The 25,649-nt window shown below is 46.6% G+C and overlaps 1 long non-coding RNA gene across 1 annotated transcript in view; it reads right to left on the bottom strand.

The window, feature by feature from the left end:
- The window catches only part of LOC139274879 (uncharacterized), a 62,113-nt gene that overhangs the window by 11,285 nt on the left and 25,179 nt on the right, over window positions 1-25,649 (bottom strand). Inside the window, exon 2 of the long non-coding RNA XR_011595633.1 lies at window positions 16,108-16,272. This is a non-coding gene — a long non-coding RNA (uncharacterized lncRNA). The remainder of the gene's footprint in view (window positions 1-16,107; window positions 16,273-25,649) is intronic.

Below are 25,649 nucleotides of genomic sequence, written 5' to 3'. Positions count from 1 at the left end.
TCAACAATGCAATACTCATAGAATGATCCTAAATGTTATCATAGAATGATAAAAGGGGGGATGTGGATATCTGAATGGAATATATGGAATTAAGGACAGTAAGGTAAACGGGATATATGAAAATGTATAAGCCATGGAAGAATAGCTGGGAGAATGTCAGATTGCAAATAGTGCAACATCAGCATAGCTAACAGTCTTTCTCAAGGTTTCAAGTCACTAATCCTGCCAATAATATATAATTGTAACATGAAATACATCTGCAGAATTGCAAGGTCTCAGTTAATAGTCACACCATTAGATTGAAACATTTAGAGGCAATGCTTGAGCTTTCAAGAAGAACATCTCATATAGATTGACTAATGAGTGGCTGAGTTGGACTGTCAATCCATTTGTATTTTGTTATCTGATTTCAAAACTGTATAACTGTTAACGCTTTACGATGTAACTTCACCTATCCATAGGGAGTGTGTACGCTCTATCCAGAGAGTATATCTTCTGTCTGATAGGTCTTACTGGCCGGTAATAAAGACTGCTTTGTTCAAAGCACAAGAGGTATTCGACTCAGTAATTTTACTGAACCAGATTGAGGTAAAAGAATCCAGGAATTTACAATCTCACCATGGCAGCTAGAGAATTAAAATTATATTAAATAGGGAGCAGCATTTACAGCACTAAACCTCTGAAAAGCAAGGTATGTGCATCTTTAGCTATATTAAATAAATAAATCTGGAATAAATTACCATTATTAGTAATGGTGACCATGGTTAATATAGTTACCGATTACTGTAATTAAGGTAACCTGCAAGGGGTTTAAAGTAAATTGCATTTTTTTAAATTATTTACATAATTGTTGTGCTGTGATTTGGAGATGCTGAACACTTGAAAAAATTAAATCAGTGCATTTTCAGATAAGGTCACTGGGGCAGACATTCAACAAGCAATGTTCCATTTGAATGCATCCAGCAAAGAATTAGGCAATTCGATGTCAGTAGTTCAAGGCATAAAATTGAATTGTAGCCATCTGGTCAGTCTGATGGAACTGAGTGCTTGATTTGTGATTAGCATCCTGAAATTGCTGTGAACTGGTAAACTTGATCAGGTATGCTGATAATTTACTGCTAGGCACAGGTACTTTAAATACACAGTGCGAGGAGCCACCGTTAATTTAAGAATTTACAGTAACCATGGATTAAAAATGAGTGCACAAAACAAAATGAGTGATTTACATTTTAAACAATTTAATTCATATGTATGAAAGATTTTAAAATGTAAATACAGCCCATGCATTAAAGTCAAATGTAGAGATCATTAAATATTGGGCTGGATTTTCAGCCTCTGGTAGCACCCCGGAGGGGTGTTTTAAGGCATAACGGTGGGCGGCCAGCATTAATGTCGGTCGGCAAATTTGGCTCAGGGTTTGCGGCGGCACAAAAACTTACCGCCCCGCCCTCTAGTTTCAATTAGATCATGATGGCAATGCTAGTGCCCCAGATGCAAAATTAGGCTCTAACGCCACATTATACGCCCGCCCTAAGAGGTGCCTGAAAAACCAGGCGGTCCCACGGTCCAGTAGGCGGTATTTGCGGCTGATTTAATTTGAGAGAGGAGAATCCTACATCTCAGGTCACATTGACTGCAATGTTTGCACACAGCACACTGCATGAAGCTCTGACTCGAAAGCGGTACTTTTATCTGCCATTACAGTGTCCTTACATCTTCAGTGAAATAATTTAATGGGGGCATTGCTAGTTCGCCAGCATATCATCCTCCATGCTATTGCAAGGTGACGTCAGGATACAACAAGGTCTCTTGGCCATGTCAGGCCACGGATGAGGAGAGGTCAAAGACATCTGGGAGGAGGGCTTACCTACCACGGGTTCACAGGCACCAACGCTCATACCTCCAGCTCTCTGAGGAGCAGTGTGTGAGAAGGCTGTGCTTCCAAAAGGAGGGGCTGACAGAGATATGCCATCTCCTACAGGCAGACTGATGCTTGGACTGCTCTGGAGGCAGCCTTCAATACTCTCCTCAACAGGTATCTGAATTCATTGTGGTGTGCTGCATGCTGCACAACTTAGCCATCATGAGGGGCCAGGCATTGCCAGTGTTGCAGCCCCACCTCAGGAGGAGGAGGATGACGAAGAGGAGCCTAGTGAGGCCCCGATTGGATAGCCCACCATCCATGGAAGAGTAGCGTGGAGATGCTGCCGAACCAAGAGCCACATGTTGCCAGCTCATAATGGACCGGTTCTCCTAAATGGAGGAAGCTGAGGAATGGAGCTAATATTGGCCATGCTATGTATCCCCATAAAGGCACATCTCTGGTGAACATTGGAATGATACACAAGCCACCAATGGCAAAGGATCAAAGTAATATTTTACTGCAACAAAGTAACAAACACTCCCCCCACCAAAAGAAAACCATACAATATACAATGTTCTGTTGCAGGGCACTGACCAACAATGAAGTGCATTAAATCAACGTAACTATTTACAGGCGTAATAAACAAAAATCAGGGCATCTCCACAACCTTGTTCTACACATTATTTGGACTTTCCCTGCACTTTGCCCCCCCTGCCCTTTAACCCATCTCTCACGCTTGTTGCTCCTCCTCAAATGAGGTCTTAGTGCCTACAGCAAGGCTGCTTGAGGGCTCCTGTGTTGGGGGTCAGAAAGGACAGATGGTCTGGGACAATGCCCTGGACGAGCTCAGGATCTGGAATGCCCGGCTGCGGGTTGCCGCACCTCAGCATCGGCAGCAGCAGTCTCTGATGGATCAGGAGTGGACCATGATAAGTGCATGGTCAGAGAGTCAGTAGTGGGAGCCGGAATGCTGTAATCTTGAGGAAGGACAACATCTTCCATTTCCTGGGGACCACTGACACTCGCACGGGGCCGGGCCTCAACATCCGGAGCATGATGTGTGACCACAACTTGCTGGCCTGTTTCAGCACCGTCACTTCTCCATTGGACAGTGGGGAACATAGAGAGGATGTCATCAGTCAGTGATTGCATGACATCACCAAGCTGGAGCATAGCTTGTGCCTGCGATGCAATCGCTGCTGTAACCTCACCCATGGCATGCATCACACACTCTGGAACACCACTGTCGCTGCTGGAGTCCATCTGCCTCTGTGAGTGGGCAAGGATGGGCTCGCTGGTGTCCTCAGATGCACGTGCAATTCATGAGGCGGCCTCCACCACACTCACAGCAAGTGCGTTTATGCTCTGCAGGACCCTACCCAATGCACCCATGAGCTTGCGGTGCATTTCCGTGTTCTCCCTAAACATAGCCAGGTCCTTTTCTGCCTGTCTCTCAGCAGGACCACTGTGACGACTCACCCTCCAGGGAGCTGGCCCACGAGCTTCCCCTCCCACTGGTCGTTGCTGAAGGCTACTGGGGCCAGGAGCCTCAGAGTCCTCAAACCCCTCGAAGTCACTGTCCTCCACCGGTGTAGTTTCCCCACATAGTGGGACTGATGGGGTCTGACGCTCAGGTAGCAGACTGTCCTCCCCTCCCTCATCATCTCCCCCATGGTCAGATATCAATGGCTCACGGGAAGGCTGGTGTGCTTCTGGCTGGTCATCTGTAAGCACAAAACAATAGAAGGGGCTAGGCAATTTGATATTAGGGATCAAGGAAGTCACATCAATCGCAAATGCAATTAGCATACTGTCACTGCCCGAAGGGGGCTCGAACTTGCCGTCAGCCACCGCACGAACTGGGGTCCCATGAGGGCCGACACTCTCTGCTCCACCTCTGTCAGCTCCTGCAGTTCAGGCTGTCTGCCTCAGGTGTGATGCTGCTCCCTCCTATTATGCGATAGCTTGACCTGCAATAAGAGCAAGAAGAAGGGTTGAGAACGTGTCCACCTCTTCTTGTGCCACATGGGCCTTCCATAGTTCAATAGCTGCTACTGTGTGGAAGTGCAAATGTGTTTAGTTCAATCTGTGCAGCTGGTAACTGTGGATGTGGAAAGACTGGGTGGAGAGGAGATCCAGGTAGCATAGTGACTCAGGGTGTCCTTTGGACAACAGTGGAAGGGGAGTGTGAGGAGGGTTGACAATGATTAGAGGACAAGAGAGTACATGCATCCTGAATGCAGAGGGCATGGCTGGAGAAGTGAGCCTCCAGCTTTCAGGTGGCTTCAACAACCCACACCATGGCCTGGAACACATAGAGAAGGGGCAACTCCATCAAAGACATAACATTGTGTGAGACACTGATCTTGCAACCATGACAGGCCGACATAAATGTGAGGGTACAAACCCTAATGACTCTTGTGAGGTCGTTAAACATCTTGTGGCATTGGGTGCCAGTTCTGGCCACCGTGTCTGCTGCTGACACCTCCTGGGCTATCTCTCTCCATATCCTCTTGAAGACACTGGGCACGAGCCTCCTTCCACCCACTAGATGCAATGCAGGCCACCTCCTCTCTATGGCCTGCACTAACGCCTCAGCAGCCGCTGGAGAGAAGCGCCGTGCAGGTTGTCTTCCCTCCTGCTGTGCCATCTCTCCCACTGTGATGGAAGTGGGCCGGTTCATCTGCACGTGCGCAAAGGAAATCGCCCCATCCTAAAGTTTCACCTGCATCCAGGAAGATTGGAACGCATCTGCGCATGCGCGAAATGTTGATCATTTTTAACACCGCGATTTTCAGCTGGGATGGAAAAAACTCCATCGTGTAACGTCTGATTTTGTGTCCCCGATCATGGAACCTCACTTTTTGCTGAATTTTGCTGACGAGGGTGCAAATTTTTTCCAGGTGGTATCAGGACTGCCCCGCCATTATAACCTGCTGCAAAATCTCAAAAGCCGAAAATTCAGCCCTTTATCTCTAGGCTAAACACGGTCTTTTCCAATGTAGAGTTTCTGGATCATAATATATTGGGATTTGTTTTTTTTTATTCTTTATAAGCACATTCATAAAATGATTAAAGGGAAGGACAGTCTACCAAATTTTCACAGAATCTGTCATCAAATCATAGTGCAGCACAGAAAGTAGGCTATTTTACCCATTGGGCCTTTGACAGCCGTTGGAGCAATTCACACTGATCTCATTTCCCTGCTCATTTCCCTTATCCTTCAATATTTGCTTTCAAATTGCTGGTGAGAAGGATCCTGGGAACAGACATTTTATGTAGAATCCCCTTTCTGATGACATCACATGATGTCACTGAACTGGGAATTTCATGGAAAATATTTACTCCCAGGCAAATTAGTTGGAAAGCAGAGAAACAGAACAATGAATGCAGTATTGAGAGGCACCAGTAGCTCTCTCTGTTTATGCATTAATTACTGCATGCTTCCTGCTCTCTCCATTCCAACATCAAAGACTGTCAATATATGCCCATCTTCTCTGGAAATCTCTCTCAAAGCCATTTCATCTGGCTACGTGTCTCCCTGCCTTCACAAGTCTCCTAACACATGAGTTCTTTGACAACACCTTGGGTCACTCCCTTAATTCTTCTTTTCTTGCTTAGCGTCCACCTCTCCTGCAAAGCACTCTAAGGGCCCGAACTTGGTCGAGGTTCCGCCCACAGCCGCCGAACTTCTGCCGGAAAGAGTTTTTTTGGGGCGATTCCTCCGGCCCCGCCCATCTGCCGCCCAGGTGCCGCCCGCCAGGAGATTCCTCGCGGAGGTTTCTCCGGCACTACTTGCTGCCGCCCGCACATGCCGGAGGTTGGAAATCCGGGATGTTCCTCAGGCACCATGGAGTAAGATCGCCCTGCTGCCCGCCAGAAGGATCGCTGGCAAAAAGCTGGTCTGAACTGGCTGTGAGTCGGGCAGCAGTGAGAATCGCTCAACACACTGCAGCGTTTCACATCCCGGGCATTGTGCGCATGCAGCAGCATTAACAGTGGCACAGGAATAGTAACATGATGGACCTCAAGCCGCACACAAAGATTTGTGATATGTAATTCCAAATTAGACTGTTGAAGGGAAGGTGTGGTAGAGGAAGCGGCAATGAATGTTGAAAGATGATAAAGCCTCAATGGAGATGCCCTACAAGAGTCTTGAAACAATTTCAGCCGGACGATTTTTAGTGACAGATTGTGACTACACAGATGGAATGATCTTAGGTCAGAGAAAATGGGCGAGAGTTAGAAGATGTAAAGCTCTGGCAGGTCTCGGCATAGGAGAGTGAGAACAGCATGACATGAGGTATGGAAGATGGAAAAATACATATAATGGACTGCAATTTCACTGATGCACATGTCATCTCGGGGGTCCCACTACATAATGCTTGGCATGAGAAAAAGTTGGGTGAAGTGCAAGCCTTAATGTGTGCCCTGCAAGGAGTTCAACTGACTCTCATTGAATGGAAGCCTTCCTGCATTGGTGACCCTTACTTGTTGTGGCAAGGTGGCCTGATGGAAGGACCCCATTATACAGTAGAATCATGGGTGGAGGGCAAGATATCCCTCATACAGGGGAACACCAGAGCGAGAGCTGTGTTTTTCTCAGAAGGCATCACACATTATGTAAAAATGAGACACTGAACAAGGTGTCCCATTATTGAAAAGTGCAGCATTCCTAACGTGACAGAACATTATACCATTAACGAGCATATACACCACCTCCCTTCCCTCCCCTCGATGTGAGGCCCATCGTCCTCTTCTTCGCTCCGCCTTCAACACGGTGCGCCACACCCTTCCCTCTCACCGCCTCTGCTTGATCAGGTGGGAGGGCAGACGGATCTCTGCGAAAAGGTAGGGGCGTGATTGATGGAGCCGGCATGTCCGGCTCCTCGAGATCTGTGTGCTTTGAGAGTGGGCTCGGGGGCTTGCACGACTTGCCCAGCAGCCATCGCTTGCCTCATCGCCTCGACAGACTCTGCGTTGCACTCTGCCGCACTAATGAGCCGCTCCATGCTGTCAGTATGGTGTTGAGCAAAGGTCGCGATGCTGGCAGCTATCCCAGCCATGGTCTACAGCAGATCGCAACCTAGCTCGGCATTCGTCCTCGATAGCTGGACTTTCTTGTTAATGGCCGCGAGCCGTCCTGCATCCTCAGGTGATTCTTAGATCTATGTGGGACACGACTGAGCAATGAGGGGTCCGGTCACCTTTACCCAGACTGTGTCAGTCTCTCCGGCTTCTGTCACTTACACAGTGAGCCAGCCTGGACTGGGGGAGAGCTGCCCTGGCTCACCGTCTGCCCTGGGACACTTTTGGACATTAGCTCCTGTCATTGCCGAGCTCACCAGCGGTCCTGATTTCCCCCCCCCCCACCCCCATCCCCTGGGGGCCCTCATGAAGATTGTAGTCGAGATGTTTTGTGTCAAGCATTAGATCCTAAATATGATCTTATGAAATATTTTATCTGAACGTAGATGTTATAATCATGCATCAATTGTTAATAGAAACCATATTAGCATATAACATTGGAACCTGTTGTCTTTCCATGATAGTACCTAGTCAATTAGCTTATCCCATGCTCTTGTCACGTTTGCAGAGGAAGATCTCTAAGAATCGCAGTGAGCAGAGGCCCTGCTCAGCTCGTCCTGCTCAGCGACCTTGAGGAACGAGCGGCAGCACTTATAGGCACCCACAGTCACTCGGCCATCACCCTTGCGTCCCTCCCTTGCGTCACGTGAGTAATGTGTAAAGCAGTGTTAATTCAAAGTAATGTAACGGCATTTCATTCTAATATACGAATCATGTCATGTTATGCTTGCAGCTTCTGTGCTACTCTCAGGTTAACAACATAAGAACATAAGAAATAGGAGCAGGAGCAGGCCATCTGGCCCCTCGAGCCTGCTCCGCCATTTAATAAGATCATGGCTGATCTGATGTAGGGCTCAGCTCCCCTTCCCTGCCCGCTCCCCATAACCCTTCAATCCCTTATCATTCTGAAGTCTATCTATCTCCGACTCAAATATAGTCACTGATCCAGCCTCCACAGCTCTCTGGGGCAGTGAATTCCACATAGATGTACTACCAAAGAACATAAGAAATAGGGGCAGGAGTAGGCCATACGGCCCCTCGAGCCTGCTCCGCCATTTAATATGATCATGGCTGATCCGATCATGGACTCAAGTCCACTTCCCTGCCAGCGCCCCATAACCCCTTAATCCCTGTCTATCTCTGTCTTAAATTTATTCAATATCCCAGCTTCCACAGCTCTTTGAGGCAGCGAATTCCACAGATTTACAACCCTCTGAGAGAAGAAATTCCTCCTCATCTCAGTTTTAAATGGGCAGCCCCTTATTCTAAGATTATGCCCCCTAGTTCAAGTCTCCCCTATCAGTACCATATGTACAACCATATGATGCATTAATATGTAACGTCTCTCGATCACATTTATTGTAGTAGTGCTGCTCCTCCTTCATATGCCAGCGCAGCGCAAGAATCATGTCTACTCTTCTGTTCTAATAAACTCAATTGTTTTTTGCAGGTCCAACTCCGCAGGCGCAAAGGGAGACTGCACCTGTCCCTGTCCCCTTACAGATGATTATCACCATGGGTGCTGAGGAGGAGACCACAGAGGGAGAGGAGGAAATGATGGAAAATACCGAGGAGGATGCCCCTGCGTACCTGCGGCCAGTTCGTCATCTTCGACGGAAGACGTAGCGGGCCCAAGCGGCTTGCAGCACGCGACCCCAAGGCATCCAACAGTGTCCACGCCGACCTCATGGAGGTGGAGTCAGCGAGGTCGGCACGCGCTGCGATGGGCAGGTCCAAACGAGGACATGGTTGCGCTGTGCAGGGAGAGCGTTGACCTCAGTCGAGAACTCCTCCAGGCATTTGGCGGGTTGACCAGGAACATTGGCAGAATGTCCGCTCGCATATTGGAGGGTATGGAGAGCATGATTATGGCAATGGGCCAACAGACCGCCGCCGTCCATGCCTTGCGGCATGCGTTAGTGACGCGAGATGGCACAGTACTCCAAGGTGCTGTCCCACCAACCGCCAGCACAGATGCGAGTCAGGAGGAAGAACTTCCTTCTGACTCGGAAGACGTTTCTTCCGAAACATCTTCTCCCCCTCCACCCCCTGAGAGTAGCTGCCACCATCACCATCCCCACAGCAGCAGGCCTTGAGGTCCCCTGCTGCAAGTCGTCCTGGTCCTGTTACTCGATTACAACGGGGGGCTAGGACACGGGCGGGGGGGGGCTGGTGTTGTTATTGTTATTATTGTTGTACTTTACATTTATTGTTGGGTGACTGTTGGGGGTGTGGTGTTATTTTACAGTAAAAAAAAATGTTAAATTATTAAAATATTTTATTGTATTTTACAATTGTTGTAAAGTGTCTTCTAGTAAGGTAATATAAAACATGAATACAGTTGTTGGAAAACAATGACTAGGCAAGGATGAAACATAACGCAATTGCACTGTTATCTTTCTGTATCTGTAACTTTAACTGTCACCAATGTAGGTTCATACAAAGCATTCATTTATAAGCTTCTGACGCAAGAGTTTTGCAGCTGCGTAACTCCCATGGGGCTTTTCCAGTCTTGCGGGGAGACGTGGGGGCATGGGTTCATTGCCAGGCTGATTGTCCTCCCCAGGTCCTCGTCATCCTCCTCCTCATCTTCCACTTGTCCTCTCTCCTGAGGTGGACCGGCGGTCCCATCTGGCAATTGTTGTCATCTCCTTATAGCTAGGTTATATAACATGCAGCACACCGCAATAAACTCAGCAACCTGGTCAGGGTGGTATTGTAGGTTGCCTCAAGAGTGGTCCAGGCATCTGAAGCGCTACTTCATCACTGCAATTGTCTTATCAACGATATTGCCTGTAGCTATATAGCTTTCATTGTAGCGCTTCTCGGCGTCCATCTGGGGATTACGCAGTGGGGTCATGAGTCAACTGGCAAGGCCATATCCTTTATTCCCCAGCATCCAACCATTACCTTGTGGCTGACTGTTAAACAGGTCAGAGACAGTGCTCTCACACAAGATGTGCGCATTATGGATGCTGCCTGGAAAATTACTGCCATGATTTACTGCCATGATTATTTGGTTGTGGTCAACCATGAGCTACACATTCAGGGAGTGGAATCCCTTTCGGTTACGAAACTCCTCCACATCCTGTAATGGTGCTCGCAATAGATGTGCATACCTGCACCTTGGGGAAGTTTTATATTCGCGAGAAACCCAAAGCCCTCCCAGTCTGTGCCTCCCTGGTCATAGGGAAGGTTATAAAGTCCAGCCTGCAAGTGTAAAGGGCTTTAGTCACCTGTCGAATGGAGCAATGTGTGGCGTGCTGAGAGATACCACAAATGTCGCCAGCTGATGCCTGAAAGGAGCCCAAGGCATAGAAGGAAAGTGCTGCAGTAACCTTTACCTCAACAGGCAGTGCGGTCCTGATGGTGCTGGTAGGCTGCAGATCTCCCTTGATGAGCTGGCATATCTCAGCGATGATCTCCTTTCGGAAGCGCAGCCTCCAAAGGCAAGTGTTATCGGACAAGTTCAGGTATGATTGCTTATCCCTGTAAGTGCGTCGGGTGTAAGGTCTCCTCCTCCGCAGCAGTCTGCCATCTCTTTGATTGGGCACATAATGCTCTTCAATGTACCTTCTTCAGTCTAAAGCATGTGATTATTGACCAATACTGACAGAGAAATTACAGACCCCATCACTACAAATCGCTCTAAATGCCCTTAGATTTGTCCTCAACACTGAAAGGTGATTAGATGATTGCCAAGAGTCATTACGGCCCTTAAAATCACTCACAAGTTAAATCTCCTCATAAGCCACAAGTTGAAGCAGCCTCTTTCAGTACCCCCGACGTTCAAAATGGCATCCATAGTGCTGAGTTCTGCCGAGTAGTGCCAGTGGGAAGCAGCTTTTCTCCAGCGACCTTCTCGGTGAGTGATCAGCCCGGCGATGTGTGGGCGATGTGACAAAAGTTGCGGTGAGCGATCACCTTGGTGATAGCAGATTCATGTGTGCCGAAAATTGGACCGGCGATCAGTGGGCGATGTTCAGGCCCAACTTTCCACTTTTAAGCTAAAATGGGTGATAGCCTGCCTATTTGGGCGATAGATGGGCAATAGCCCGGCGAGCATCAGTGGAAAGTCTAGCCCTATGACTTTGATTTTATGCAACGAACCTTAAATAAATGGAAGTTATTGCTCCCTTGATACTGATTTCCTCCACTATCCCATTCCAAGTGGAGAAAATTGGATGACGAAGCCTACTGCCACCTCCCTGCCTCAACCTTGGTTTCCCCCACGTGCCCATTGGGACCATTCCTGACTGCCAAGCACTGGTGATGATTTCTGCACAGCAGCAGATGGCAGATCACTTGGAGGACTCTAGTGCTCACATCTGTGGTATCTTGATGGATGGCTTTACAATACTGTATAAGAATGCAGGGCGCCTGTAACCTTCATGGCCACTGGCCAATGTTGGAGGTGGGCTGCAGGTTGATTTGAAGCATGTGGCTCACTCACTGATGGCTTTCTTTTGTGAAGTCCAGCCTCTGCAAGCGCTGTTCTGAGGTCAATTAGAGGTAGAAGTGTGAATGTTTAAAAATGTATAGAGACATTGAAGTTGAGAACGTGGGAATTGTATAGGGACAGTATAAGCTAACAAACAATTCATGGAGGAATAGCCATGACATCTCAGACTCGAGACTGCGAAATATATTGAACTAACACATATTGAAACAAAACCCACAGCTTGCAGAAAAACCTCAAGGTCGTATTAAATCATGTTATTAACCTGAAACATTGACAGAAGGTCTTTGTTTAAAATCGGACCATGCTTGGGTCGGCTTATGAGTGGACAAAGGGAAGGAGGGATCAAAAGAGATGGGCTGAGCTGGGATGTCACTCTAGCCCTATCTTGTTATCTTTTGCCGAAAATGTATAACCATTGTGCCTTGACAATGTAACGTTACTTATCCGTAGGGAGTGTGTACGCTCGATCGAGAAAGTATATCTTCTGTCTGATAAGTCTTGCCGGCCGGTAAAATAAAGACTGCTTTGTTCAAAGCACAAGAGGTATTCGACTCAGTAATTTTACTGAACCAGATTGAAAGAAAAGAATCTACATTTACATTAGCACCTTGGTCTGTATATTCTGGTTTGGGGGTACCGTGGCTGGGTGCCTCCCCAGCATGGTCTCCCTCTGCTTCTTTTCTTTCTCTATAAACAAATATGCAGGGTATTCCCAATAGCAGACTCTTTGTAGCTCCTTTACAATTGGTTGTGGCAGGGGGAGAGGGGAATTGGGAAGTCCTACCGCAGTAAGCACATAGCATATGGTAAAGAAGTTTTCGGCAGTGGAAAAAAAGTCAAAATTGGCTGAGAAATCAGATTCCTGTGAATCGTGGTTAAAGGAGCTATCTACTGGGCATTTTAAATCAGCTTGCTTTTTTTCACCAGCATTGCCACTGCCTGTTTCTTACAGGCATGATGGATGCTCAGTTATAGAAAAAGATGGTAATGATGAAAAATGGAACAGTTGACGTCAGCACATTATTACTGCCTCATTTAAATATGCCTTAAGGGCAGGCACTTTCACTGTCTGCTGGAATTGACAATGAAAAATTGGGTGGGAATCAAAAAATAAGCAGGGATCCAAACATTATGGAACCTACTCGCCCAAATGTGAGGCTGTGTTAATAAGAAGAGCTAAGGGAGGATTTTACTCTTGATGTTTCCCTGCTGGACACTAGAGAGGTGCAGTGTGCCAGAGGTATGATTTGCCTATGATGGGAGGAGGAACTCCTTCAATTTTTCTAGCCCGAGCACCCTTCCAACGCAAGAGCCCCTGACAGAACCGTGCTCGGTGTTAGAAACATAGAAACATAGAAAATAGGTACAGGAGTAGGCCATTCGGCCCTTCGAGCCTGCAACGTCATTCAATGAGTTCACGGCTGAACATGCAAATTCAGTACCCCATTCCTGCTTTCTCGCCATACCCCTTGATCCCCCTAGTAGTAAGGACAACATCTAACTCCTTTTTGAATATATTTAGACAATTGGCCTCAACAACTTTCTGTGGTAGAGAATTCCACAGGTTCACCACACTCTGGGTGAAGAAGTTTCTCTTCATCTCGGTCCTAAATGGCTTACCCCTTATCGTTAGACTGTGACCCCTGGTTCTGGACTTCCTCAACATTGGGAACATTCTTCCTGCATCTAACCTGTCTAAACCCGTCAGAATTTTAAACGTTTCAATGAGATCCCCTTTCATTCTTCTGAACTCCAATGAATACAAGCCCAGTTGATCCAGTCTTTCTTGAAATGTCAGTCCCGCCATCCTGGGAATCAGTCTGGTGAACCTTCGCTGCACTCCCTCAATAGCAAGAATGTCCTTCCTCAAGTTAGGAGACCAAACCTGTACACAATACTCCAGGTGTGGCCTCATCAAGGCCCTGTACAACTGTCGTAACACCTCCCTGCCCCTGTACTCAAATCCCTTCACTATGAAGGCCAACATGCCATTTGCTTTCTTAACCGCCTGCTGTACCTGCATGCCAACCTTCAATGACTGATGTACCATGACACCCAGGTATCGTTGCACCTCCCCTTTTCCTAATCTGTCACCATTCAGATAATAGTCTGTCTCTCTGTTTTTATCACCAAAGTGGATAACCTCACATTTATCCACATTATACTTCATCTGCCATGCATTTGCCCACTCACCTAACCTAACCAAGTCACTCTGCAGCCTCCTCGCAGCTCGCACTGCCACCCAACTTAGTGTCATCCACAAATTTGGAGACACTATATTTAATCCCCTCGTCTAAATCATTAATGTACAATGTAAACAGCTGGGGCCCCAGCACAGAACCTTGCGGTCCCCCATTAGTCACTGCCTGCCATTCTGAAAAGTACCCATCTACTCCTACTCTTTGCTTCCTGTCTGCCAACCAGTTCACAATCCATGTCAGCACACTACCCCCAATCCCATGTGCTTTAACTTTGCACATTAATCTCTTGTGTGGGACCTTGTCGAAAGCCTTCTGAAAGTCCAAATACACTACATCAACTGGTTCTCCCTTGTCCACTCTACTGGAAACTCCTCAAAAAATTCCAGAAGATTTGTCAAGCATGATTTCCCTTTTACAAATCCATGCTGACTTGAACCTATCATGTCACCTCTTTCCAAATGCACTGCTGTGACATCCTTAATAATTGATTCCATCATTTTACCCACTACCGATGTCAGGCTGACCGGTCTATAATTCCCTGTTTGCTCTCTCCCTCCTTTTTTAAAAAGTGGGGTTACATTGGCTACCCTCCACTCCATAGGAACTGATCCAGAGTCTATGGAATGTTGGAAAATGACTGTCAATGCATCCGCTATTTCCAAGGCCACCTCCTTATGTACTCTGGGATGCAGTCCATCAATTTATCGGCCTTCATTCCCATCAATTTCCCCAACACAATTTCCCGACTAATAAGGATTTCCCTCAGTTCCTCCTTCTTACTAGACCCTCTGACCTCTTTTATATCTGGAAGGTTGTTTGTGTCCTCCTTAGTGAATACCGAACCAAAGTACTTGTTCAATTGGTCTGCCATTTCTTTGTTCCCCGTTATGACTTCCCCTGATTCTGACTGCAGGGGACCTAAGTTTGTCTTTACTAACATTTTTCTCTTTACATATCTATAGAAGCTTTTGCAGTCCGTCTTAATGTTCCCTGCAATCTTCCTCTCGTACTCTATTTTCCTTCTCTAATCAAACCCTTTGTCCTCCTCTGCTGAGTTCCAAATTTCTATCAGTCCCCGGGTTTGCTGCTATTTCTGGCCAATTTGTATGCCACTTCCTTGGCTTTAATACTATCCCTTGATAGCCATGGTTGAGCCACCTTCCCTTTTTTATTTTCACGGCAGACAGGGATGTACAATTGTTGTAGTTCATCCATGCGGTCTCTAAATGTCTGCCATTGCCCATCCACTGTCATCCCCTTAAGTATCATTCGCCAATCTATCCTAGCCAATTCATGCCTCATGCCTTCAAAGTTACCCTTCTTTAAGTTCTTTAATGTAGAATTCCACCATATTATGGTCACTCTTCCCCAAGGGGCCTCGCACAACGAGATTGCTAATTAATCCTCTCTCATTACACAACACCCAGTCTAAGATGGCCTCCCCCCTAGTTGGTTCCTCAACATATTGGTCTAGAAAACCATCCTTTATGCACTACAGGAAATCCTCCTCCACCGTATTGCTTCCAGTTTGGTTAGCCCAATCTATATGTATAGTAAAGTCACCCATGATAACTGCTGCACCTTTATTGCATACACCCCTACTTTCCTGTTTGATGCCCTCCCCAACATCACTACTATTGTTTGGAGGTCTGTACACAACTCCCACTAACGTTTTTTGCCCTTTGGTGTTCTGCAGCTCTACCCATATAGATTCCACATCATCCAAGCTAATGTCCTTCCTAACTATTGCATTAATCTCCTCTTTAACCAGCAATGCTACCCCACCTCCTTTTCCTTTTATTCTATCCTTCCTGAATGTTGAATACCCTTGGATGTTGAGTTCCCAGCCCTGATCATCCTGGAGCCACGTCTCCGTAATCCCAATCACATCATATCTGTTAACATCTATTTGCACAGTTAATTCATCCACCTTATTACGGATACTCCTTGCATTAAGACACAAAGTCTTCAGGCTTGATTTTTGTAACACCCTTTGTCCTTTTAGAATTATGATGTAGTGTGGCCCTTTTTGTTTCTTGCCTTTGTTTACTCGGTCTTCCACTATTGCTTTTTACCTTTCTACCATCTGCTTCTGACTCCATATTACTTCGCCCTGTCTCGTTGCATAGGTTCCCATCCCCCTGCCATATTAGTTTAAACACTCCCGAACTGCATTAGCAAATGTTACCCCCAGGACATCAGTTCCAGTCCTGCTCAAGTGCAAACCGTCCCTTTTGTACAGGTCCCACTTCCCCCAGTTGCTTGTTGTTTGCTACATCTCATGGGCCATAGGGCAAGTGCATTATGATGGCAGCACTGCACAGTGACCTGGTAAAACAGGGATATCCCGCGGCATTTTAAAAATAGATAAACCGCTACTAGAGTGCAGTGCATTGTCTCTTTTTAATGCTGCAACACTTTTACATTCAAGTGCTAATAAGATGCCTTGTAAGATAACAGTGTTAAATTATACAAAGTGCCTTTGCACTTACCTTGCATGGGCCAGTAAATTTCTCCTTTGCCTGCTTCCAGGTTCGAGTCACAGGTGAAGCAGCATTAAATCTCTGTGCTACTTCCATCTAGGCTGCTCTGGCAATACTGTTGACTGGACGGTACTCCTCCACTCAGAAAGGATCAACCCTTCTCTGTCGTATCTCCTACAGAAGCAAAGCCAAAACAGTGTTTTGAAATGGTGCTGTTCTGCCTCTGTGTTTTCTTTCTGACATTTTCCAAATTTGGATCAGTTTTAGGGTGACCATCAGCCCTTTGACAGCTACTAACACTATATTCCACCCCCTGACACCTATGTGTTTCGAACATATCCTACATTATTCATTGATAATTTATTTTAAAAGAGCTGACCTTGCTTTCTGGAACAAGGTCAGCAATAAATGCTGCAGGTGAATGCAGTGCGCTCAAAGGAGCACTAGCCCTAGTGCGTCTGTGACAGAACAGCATTATCATCTACAGATAAGATATTGAACAAAGATATTAAAGGGTATGAGGAAAGAGCAGGGAATTGAGATTAGAACAGATGGGATGAAATTGTTCTTGGGTAGTATCACAAAACTGAAAACGCCCCTTTTACACCCTGCTCGATTTCTTTTCCATTAACTTCCAAAGTGTGGGGGATGTAAAACGAGCTGCCAATTCGCTATCGGCCATTTTGCACGACTGCCAACCAAGGTTTCACCTTCGATAACTCTCCAATTGTTTTTCCCTCCCCAAAGTGCTGATTGCTGCTGGGTTGTGATTTCACTGGTGCCGTCATTCTTCTGCGACCTTACTGGAGTGACCTTACTGGAGTTACATAAGACCATAAGAATTAGGAGCAGGAGTAGTCCATGCGGCCCCTCGAGCCTGCTCCGCTATTCAGTAAGCTCATTGTTGATCTTCGACCTCAACTCCACTTTCCCGCCCAATCCCCATATCCCTTGATTCCCCTAGAGTCCAAAAATCTATCTAACTCCAACCTTGAATATACACAATAGCTTAGCATCCACAACTCGTTGGGGTAGAGAATTCAAAAGATTCACAATCCTCTGAGTAAAGACATTTCTCCTCATCTTAGTCTTAAATGGCAGACCCTTTATCCTGAGACTATGGCCCCTAGCTCTAGACATTCTTCTAAACTCCAGAGAGTATAAGCCCATTCTACTCAATCTCTCCTCATATGACAACCCTCTCATCCCAGGGATTAGTCTAGTGAACCTTCATCGCATCGCCTCCAAGGCAAGTATGCCCTTCCTCAGATAATGAGACCAATACTGTGTACAGCACAGCAGGTGTGGTATCACCAAAGCCCTGTACAATTGTAGTAAGGCTTCCTTACTCTTGTACTCCAACCCCCTTGCAATAAAGGCCAATATGCCATTTGCTTTCCTAATTGCTTGCTGTATCTGCATACTAACTTTCTGTGTTTCCTGTATGAGGACACCTAAATCACTTTTCATTTGTCTTCTGCTTCCCAGTGGGAGGAGGAAGTGAGGTAGATATCTGCTGCTTCTCAATGTATTACTTAGAGATGGATGTGGCCAGGACTTTTTTGTGCTGGATTAGTCGTTGACCATGTAACTGCAGGTGCCACAGATATTGATGCAGTAGCTGACCAGGCCTGTATGTTACATCGGTATCCAATTGAACAGAGTGGTTGGATGTTATTGAGATGGACTTAATCTGTGAGACATCTCCATCATCCGGGACAGATCCTGCCATTCCTCTGCTGCTTGGCACTATGCAGAACATCTAAATATCTGTGTGAGAGCAGGCCACTGAACAGCAATGAAGCCTGCATTATGCTGTCTCAATCTGATTCCACAATCGACAGCATCTGGTTTAGTATTGAGCTGTACAAAGCAGGAAGATCCCAAATTCAATCCCTGATCTACAGTGAATTAGCCAATCTCCACTTAGAGGGAGGGGTGCAAAGCATTAGCAACTCTGCCAGAAAGTTCAAAGGAATCAGCCCAGTTTAACAGCAAAGATCCAACGTTGGGAAGGGGAGTCCCTCGCTGCTCTCATTTCATACAGACACCGAGCACTGTTCAAAGCTTTTCAACCATATTATGGGGCCTTAATGAATCTAGCATACAACATATGTATACAGTCTGAGTGCCAAGATTGCTTCTGGAGCGCATCGGACACTCAGCAGACCACAGCATCCCATAATTCAGATGCTGATGTCAGAGGCACAGCAATGCTATGGGGACCAAGATTGCATTATAAGTCTACTGTTCCCTGTCCAACATCGACTCAGCTTCCACTTTCAGTAATGCATTCCATATCGTAATCGCCCTCTTCATGAAAACAGTTCTCCTCATGTCTTCCTTTATGCTTTTAGTACTAATCGACAATTTATGCCCCCTTGTTCCTAATCACTGACCAGTGAAAGTATTTGTGGCCTACTTGCTCTCATGAATTCAAAATTTTGATAATTTCTATTAAGCGCTCCATTAAGCTACACTGCTACCTTGACATCCTGATATAAGAGAAACATAGAAAATACTTGCAGGAGCAGGCCATTCGGCCCTTCGAGCCTGCACCACCATTCAATATGATCATGGCTGATCATGCAACTTCAGTACCCCACTCTTCCCTTCTCTCCATACCCTCTGATCCCTTTAGCCATAAGAGCGACATCTAACTCCCTTTTGAATATATCCAACGAACTGGCCTCAACAATTTTCTGTGATAGAGAATTCCATAGGTTCACAATTCTCTGGGTGAAAAAGTTTTTTCTCATCTTGGTCCTAGATGGCTTACCCCTTATCCTTAGACTGTAACCCCTGGTTCTGGACTTCCCCAACATCGGGAACATTCTTCCTGCATCTAATCTGTCCAATCCTGTCAGAATTTTATATGCTTCTATGAGATCCTCTCTCATTCTTCTAAATTCCAGTGAACATAAGCCTAGTTGATCAAGTCTTTCTTCATATGCCAGTCTTGCCATCCCGGGAATCAGTCTGGTGAAACTTTGCTGCACTCCCTCAATAGCAAGAATGTCCTTCCTCAGATTAGGAGACCAAAACTGTACACAATATTCAAGGTGTGGCCTCACCAAGGCCCTGTACAACTGTAGCAAGACCTCCCTGCACTTATACGCAAATCCCCTAGCTATGAAGGCTAACATGCCATTTGCCTTCTTCACCGCCTGCTATACCTGTATGCCAACTTTCAATGACTGATGTACCATGACACCCAGGACTCATTGCACCTCCACTTTTCCTAATCTGTCACCATTCAGATAATCTGCCTTCCTGTTTTTGCCACCAAAGTGGATAACCTCACATTTATCCACATTATACTGCATCTGCCATGCATTTGCCCACTTATCTAACCTGTCCAAGTCACCTTGCAGCCTCTTAGCATCCTCCTCACAGCAAACACTGCCACCCAGCTTAGTGTCATCTGCAAACTTGGAGATATTACATTCAATTCCTTCATCCAAATCATTAATGTATATAGTAAATAGCTGGGGGACCAGCACTGAACCTTGCGATACCCCACGAATCACTGCCTGCCATTCTGAAAAGGACCCATTTATTCCTACTCTTTGCTTCCTGTCTGCCAACCAGTTCTCTATCCGCGTCAACATATTACCCCCCAAATACCATGTGCTTTACTTTTGCACACTAATCTCTTGAGTGGGACCTTGTCAAAAGCGTTTTGAAAGTCCAGATATACTACATCCACTGGTTCTCCCTTGTCCACTCTACTAGTTACATCCTCAAAAAATTCTGGAAGATTTGTCAAGCGTGATTTCCCTTTCATAAATCCATGCTGACTTGGACCGATCCTGTCACTGCTTTCCAAATGCGCTGCTATTACATCTTTAATAATTCCAACATTTTCCCTAATACCGTTGTCAAGCTAACCGGTCTATAATTCCCTGTTTTTGCTCTCCCTCCTTTTTTAAAATATGGGGTTACATTGGCTAGCCTCCAATCCATAGGAACTGATACAGAGTCTATAGAATGTTGGAAAATGACCACCAATGCATCCACTATTTCAAGGGCCACTTCCTTAAGTACTCTGGAATGCAGACTATCAATCCCATCAATTTCCCTAACACAATTTCCTGTCTAATAAGGATTTCCTTCAGTTCATCCTCGCTAGACCCTCGGTCCCCTAGTATTTCCGGAAGGTTATTTGTGTCTTCCTTAGTGAAGACAGAACCAAAGTATTTGTTCAATTGGTCTGCCATTTCTTTGTTCCCCATTATAAATTCACCTGATTCTGACTGCAAGGGACCTACATTTGTCTTCACTAATCTTTTTCTCTTCACATATCTGTAGAAGCTTTTGCAGTCAAATTTTATGTTCCCTGCAAGCTTACTCTGACACTCTATTTTCCCCCTCCTAATTAAACCGTTTGTCTTCCTCTGTTGAATTCTAAAATTCTCCCAGTCCTCAGGTATGCTGCTTTTTCTGGCCAATTAATATGCCTCTTCCTTGGATTTAACACTCCCTTATTTCCCTTGTTAGCCACGGTTGAGCGACTTTCCCCATTTTATTTTTACGCCAGACAGGGATGTACAATTGTTGAAGTTCATCCATGTGATCTTTAAATGTCTGCCATTGCCTATCCACCGTCAACCCTTTAAGTATCATTCACCAGTCTATTCTAGTCAATTCACGTCTCATACCATCGAAGTTACCTTTCCTTAAGTTCAGGACCCGAGTCTCTGAATTAACTGTGTCACTCTCCATCTTAATAAAGAATTCTACCATATTATGGTTACTCTTCCCCAAAGGGCCTCGCACAACAAGATTGCTAATTAATCCTGTCTCATTACACAACACCCAGTCTAGGATGACCAGCTCTCTAGTTGGTTCGTCGACATATTGGTCTCAAAAACCATCCCTTATACACTCCAGGAAATCCTCCTCCACCGTATTGCTACCAGTTTGGTTAGCCCAATCTATATGTAGATTAAAGTCACCCATGATAACTGTTGTACCTTCATTGCACGCATCCCTAATTTCCTGTTTTATGCCATCCCCAACCTCACTACCACTGTTTGGTGGTCTGTACACAACTCCCAGTGACGTTTTCTGCCTTTTGCTGTTCGACAGCTCTACGCATACAGATTCCACATATCCAAGCTAATGTCCTTCCTTACTATTGCGTTAATCTCCTCTTTAACCAGCAACACTACTCCATCCCTTTTCCTTCCTGTCTATCCTTCCTGAATATTGAATACGCTTGGATGTTGAGTTCCCAGCCTTGGTCACCCTGGAGCCATGTCTCCGGAATCCCAATTACATCATACCCATTAACAGCTATCTGTGCAGTTAGTTACATAGAAACATAGAAAATAAGTGCAGGAGCAGGCCATTCGGCCCTTCAAGCATGCACCACCATTCAATAAGATCATGGCTGATCATTCACCTTATTGCCCCTTTCCTGCTTTCTCTCTATACCCCTTGATCCCTTTAGCCATAAGGGCCATATCTAACTCCCTCTTGAATATATCCAATGAACTGGCATCAACAACTCTCTGCAGTAGGGAATTCCACAGGTTAACAACTCTCTGAGTGAAGAAGTTTCTCCTCATCTCAGTCCTAAATGGCTTACCCCTTATCCTTAGAATGTGCCCTCTGGTTCTGGACTTCCCCAACATCGGGAACATTCTTCCTGCATCTAACCTGTCCAGTCCTGTCAGAATTTTATATGTTTCTATGAGATCCCCTCTCATCCTTCTAAACTCCAGTGAATACAGGCCCAGTCGATCCAATCTCTCCTCATATGTCAGTCTGGCCATCCCGGGAATCAGTCTAGTGAACCTTCGCTGCACTCCCTCAATAGCAAGAATGTCCTTCCTCAGATTAAGAGACCAAAAACTGAACACAATATTATAGGTGAGGCCTCACCAAGGCCCTGTACAACTGCAGTAAGACCTCCCTGCTCTTATACGCAAATCCCCTAGCTATGAAGGCCAACATACCATTTGTCTTCTTCACCGCCTGTTGTACCTGCATGCCAACTTTCAATGACTGATGTACCATGACACCCAGGTTTCATTGCACATCCCCTTTTCCTAATCTGTAACCATTAAGATAATATTCTGCCTTCGTGTTTTTGCCCCCAAAGTGGATAACCTCACATTTATCCACATTATACTGCATCTACCATGCATTTGCCCACTCACCTAACCTGTCCAAGTCACCCTGCATCTTCTTAGCATCCTCTTAACAGCTCAAACCGCCACTCACCTTAGTGTCATCTGCAAACTTGGAGATATTACACTCAATTCCTTCATCTAAATCATTAATGTATATTGTAAATAGCTGGGGTCCCATCACTGAGCCCTGCGGCACTCCACTAGTCACTGCCTGCCATTCTGAAAAGGACCCATTTATCCTGACTCTCTGCTTCCTTTCTGCCAACCAGTTCTCTATCCACATCAGTACATTACCCTAATACCATGTGCTTTCATTTTGCAAACCAATCTCTTGTGTGGGACCTTGTCAAAAGTCTTTTGAAAGTCCAGATACACCACATCCACTGGTTCTCCGTTGTCCACCCTACTAGTTACATCCTCAAAAAATTCTAGAAGATTTGTCAAGCATGATTTCCCTTTCATAAATCCATGCTGACTTGGACCGATCCTGTCACTGCTTTCCAAATGCGCTGCTATTTCATCTTTAATAATGCCAACATTTTCCTAATACCGATGTCAAGCTAACCGTTCTATAGTTCCCTGTTTTTGCTCTCCCTCCTTTTTTAAAATATGGGGTTACATTGGCTAGCCTCCAATCCATAGGAACTGATACAGAGTCTATAGAATGTTGGAAAATGACCACCAATGCATCCACTATTTCTAGGGCCACTTCCTTAAGTACTCTGGAATGCAGACTATCAGGCCCTGGGGATTTATCGGCCTTCAATCCCATCAATTTCCCTAACACAATTTCCTATCTAATAAGGATTTCCTGCAGTTCCTCCTCCTTGCTAGACCCTCGGTCCCCTAGTATTTCCGGAAGGTTATTTGTGTCTTCCTTAGTGAAGACAGAACCAAAGTATTTGTTCAATTGGTTTGCCATTTCTTTGTTCCCCATTATAAATTCACCTGATTCTGACTACAAGGGACCTAGAACATAAGAACATAAGAACATAAGAATTCGAAACAGGAGTAGGCCATCTAGCCCCTCGAGCCTGCTCCGCCATTCAACAAGATCATGGCTGATCTGGTCGTGGACTCAGCTCCACTTACCCGCCCTCTCCCCGTAACCCTTAATTCCTTTATTGCTTAAAAATCTATCTATCTTTGACTTGAAAACATTCAAAGAGCCAGCCTCAACTGCTTCCTTGGGCAGAGAATTCCACAGATTCACAACCCTCTGAGAGAAGAAATTCTTTCTCAACTCGGTTTTAAATTGGCTCCTCCGTATTTTGAGGCTGTGCCCGCTAGTTCTAGTCTCCCCCACCAATGGAAACAACCTCTCTGCCTCTATCTTGTCTATCCCTTTCATGATTTTAAATGTTTCTATAAGATCACCCCTCATCCTTCTGAACTCCAAGGAGTAAAGACCCAGTCTACTCAATCTATCATCATAAGGTAACCCCCTCATTTCTCAAATCAGCCTAGTGAATCGTCTCTGTACCCCTTCCAAAGCTAGTATATCCTTCTTTAAGTAAGGTGACCAAAACTGCACGCAGTACTCCAGGTGCGGCCCTACCAATACCCTATACAGTTGCAGCAACACCTCCCTTTTGTACTCCATCCCTTTCGCAATGAAGGCCATCATTCCATTTGCCTTCCTGATTACCTGCTTCACCTACAAACTATCCTTCTGTGATTCATGCACAAGGACCAATTGTGGAGCAGTGGAGGCGTGTCCTGCACAGTTGGAGCTGTGCTGCTGAGAGAGGAGCAGCTACCAACCTTAGCTCCTGCCTGGAGAGCCCTGAGAACAGCCCAGGAAGAGAAGGAAGGAAGGGGCTTCACCACCAACTTTCACCCAGAGGGAGAGGAGGAAAAAGCAGAAAACCTTTACTAACTTTTACCATTTCTGCAAAGAGTTGGAGAGAGGGGGAAAGACCAACAACAACATCCAGTGTGGAAGGAGGGAGACTCTACCATTCTACAGGTGGGTGTATTGGTGCAGTCCCCAATAGACTTTGTTGTATCAGTGGGGGGAGGAAAGAAGACCACTGAGGGCCGGAACATCACGGGGGGTGTGTGTGTGTGGAAGTGTGTGTGGGGGCTTTGCTTACAACTAGGCCCCACACATAATTGAACCCCCCCCCAATTGCCTAGCCTGGGGCAGCTGGAGCTACCAGGCTGAAGATTTTATTTACCACCTATTTAACATCGTTAGGAGTGTGTGCCTGGTGGCTCTAGCTGCCCCAGGTGAAGACATCTTCTCCCCTCACCCGAAGACCACCCCAAAGACTATTTTGTGTTTTGCCATCTGGGGATTGCACCCACCCACAGCTGCGAGGGGAGACCTGCCCTCGCAGTTCCCCCCCCCCCTTCCCACCCCCCTTTCCACCCCCCTCTCTCTTTCTCTGTTACTCTCTGTTTCTCCCCTCTCTCTCTGAGACCCCTTCCTCCTAATTTAAAAAAATATAAAACAATTAAGACAACTGAGCAGAGGGAGCAAGGCCCCTCCCCAATTGCCAACTAGGGGAGAGGTGTGCCTCGTTAAGAGCTCCTCTGCTCAGTCTTATCAAACGAGGCCTAATTAAGACCATTAAGGCCTGTGACTTTGGGGTGGGTGTAGCCCTTAAAGGGACCCCGTGATGGCGACCCCATCCACGCCGGTGGCGGGGCCAGCGAGGACATATGCGCAGGCGGTGTCCACATCCACGGCACCTCCTGCGCCACCCGCTGCCCTGCCACCTTTTCAACTAATCACGAAAAAACACGGGGTCAAGAGCTACACTCACCCCACAATGAGCATCGAGGAGTGCGTGCGGGCGATGGCTGGGGTAGTCAGCCCCTCGGCCATTGTCGCAGCCTCCAAGATGTCTGGGAAGGCCGTGTTCTTCCTGGGGTCGGAGCGGGCGGTGTCCCTGGCCATCGAAAAGGGGCTCACGGTGGGCGGGACGTTCCTGCCGGTGGACCCTCTCGAGGCCACCGCGCAGAGGGTCATCGTGTCAAACGTCCCGCCCTTTGTTCCCGCTGAGCTCCTCCTCCCTCACCTACACCAACTGGGGGAGGTAAGGTCGGGGATCAACCCCATACCGCTCGACCTCAGGGAGAACAGCCTGCGCCATGTGTTCTCCTTCCACCGCCAGCTCTTTGTCCGGCTGGCACAGGAGGACATGACGGAAGGGCACTTTAATGTAGTGCACGAGGGGACTGCCTACTGCGTCTTCTGGACGTCGGACGGCGTGCGGTGCCATGCCTGTAGGGAGGTGGGGCACGTTCGTAAGAACTGCCCCGCCTCCAAGGACGCCAAACCACCGAAGGCGGCCAAGGCTGGCGCCGCCGCCACCCCTCCCCCTAGTTGCGTCCGCGTGCCGGGAGCCATGGGTGCGCGGGCATCGTCGGGGGCCTTTGTTTTCACGGCCTCCGGCGGGGGGG

The sequence above is a fragment of the Pristiophorus japonicus genome, chromosome 10, assembly GCF_044704955.1.
Source record: "Pristiophorus japonicus isolate sPriJap1 chromosome 10, sPriJap1.hap1, whole genome shotgun sequence".
NCBI classification, from domain to species: domain Eukaryota; kingdom Metazoa; phylum Chordata; class Chondrichthyes; family Pristiophoridae; genus Pristiophorus; species Pristiophorus japonicus.
This window is presented reverse-complemented; position numbering and strand designations above follow the sequence as displayed.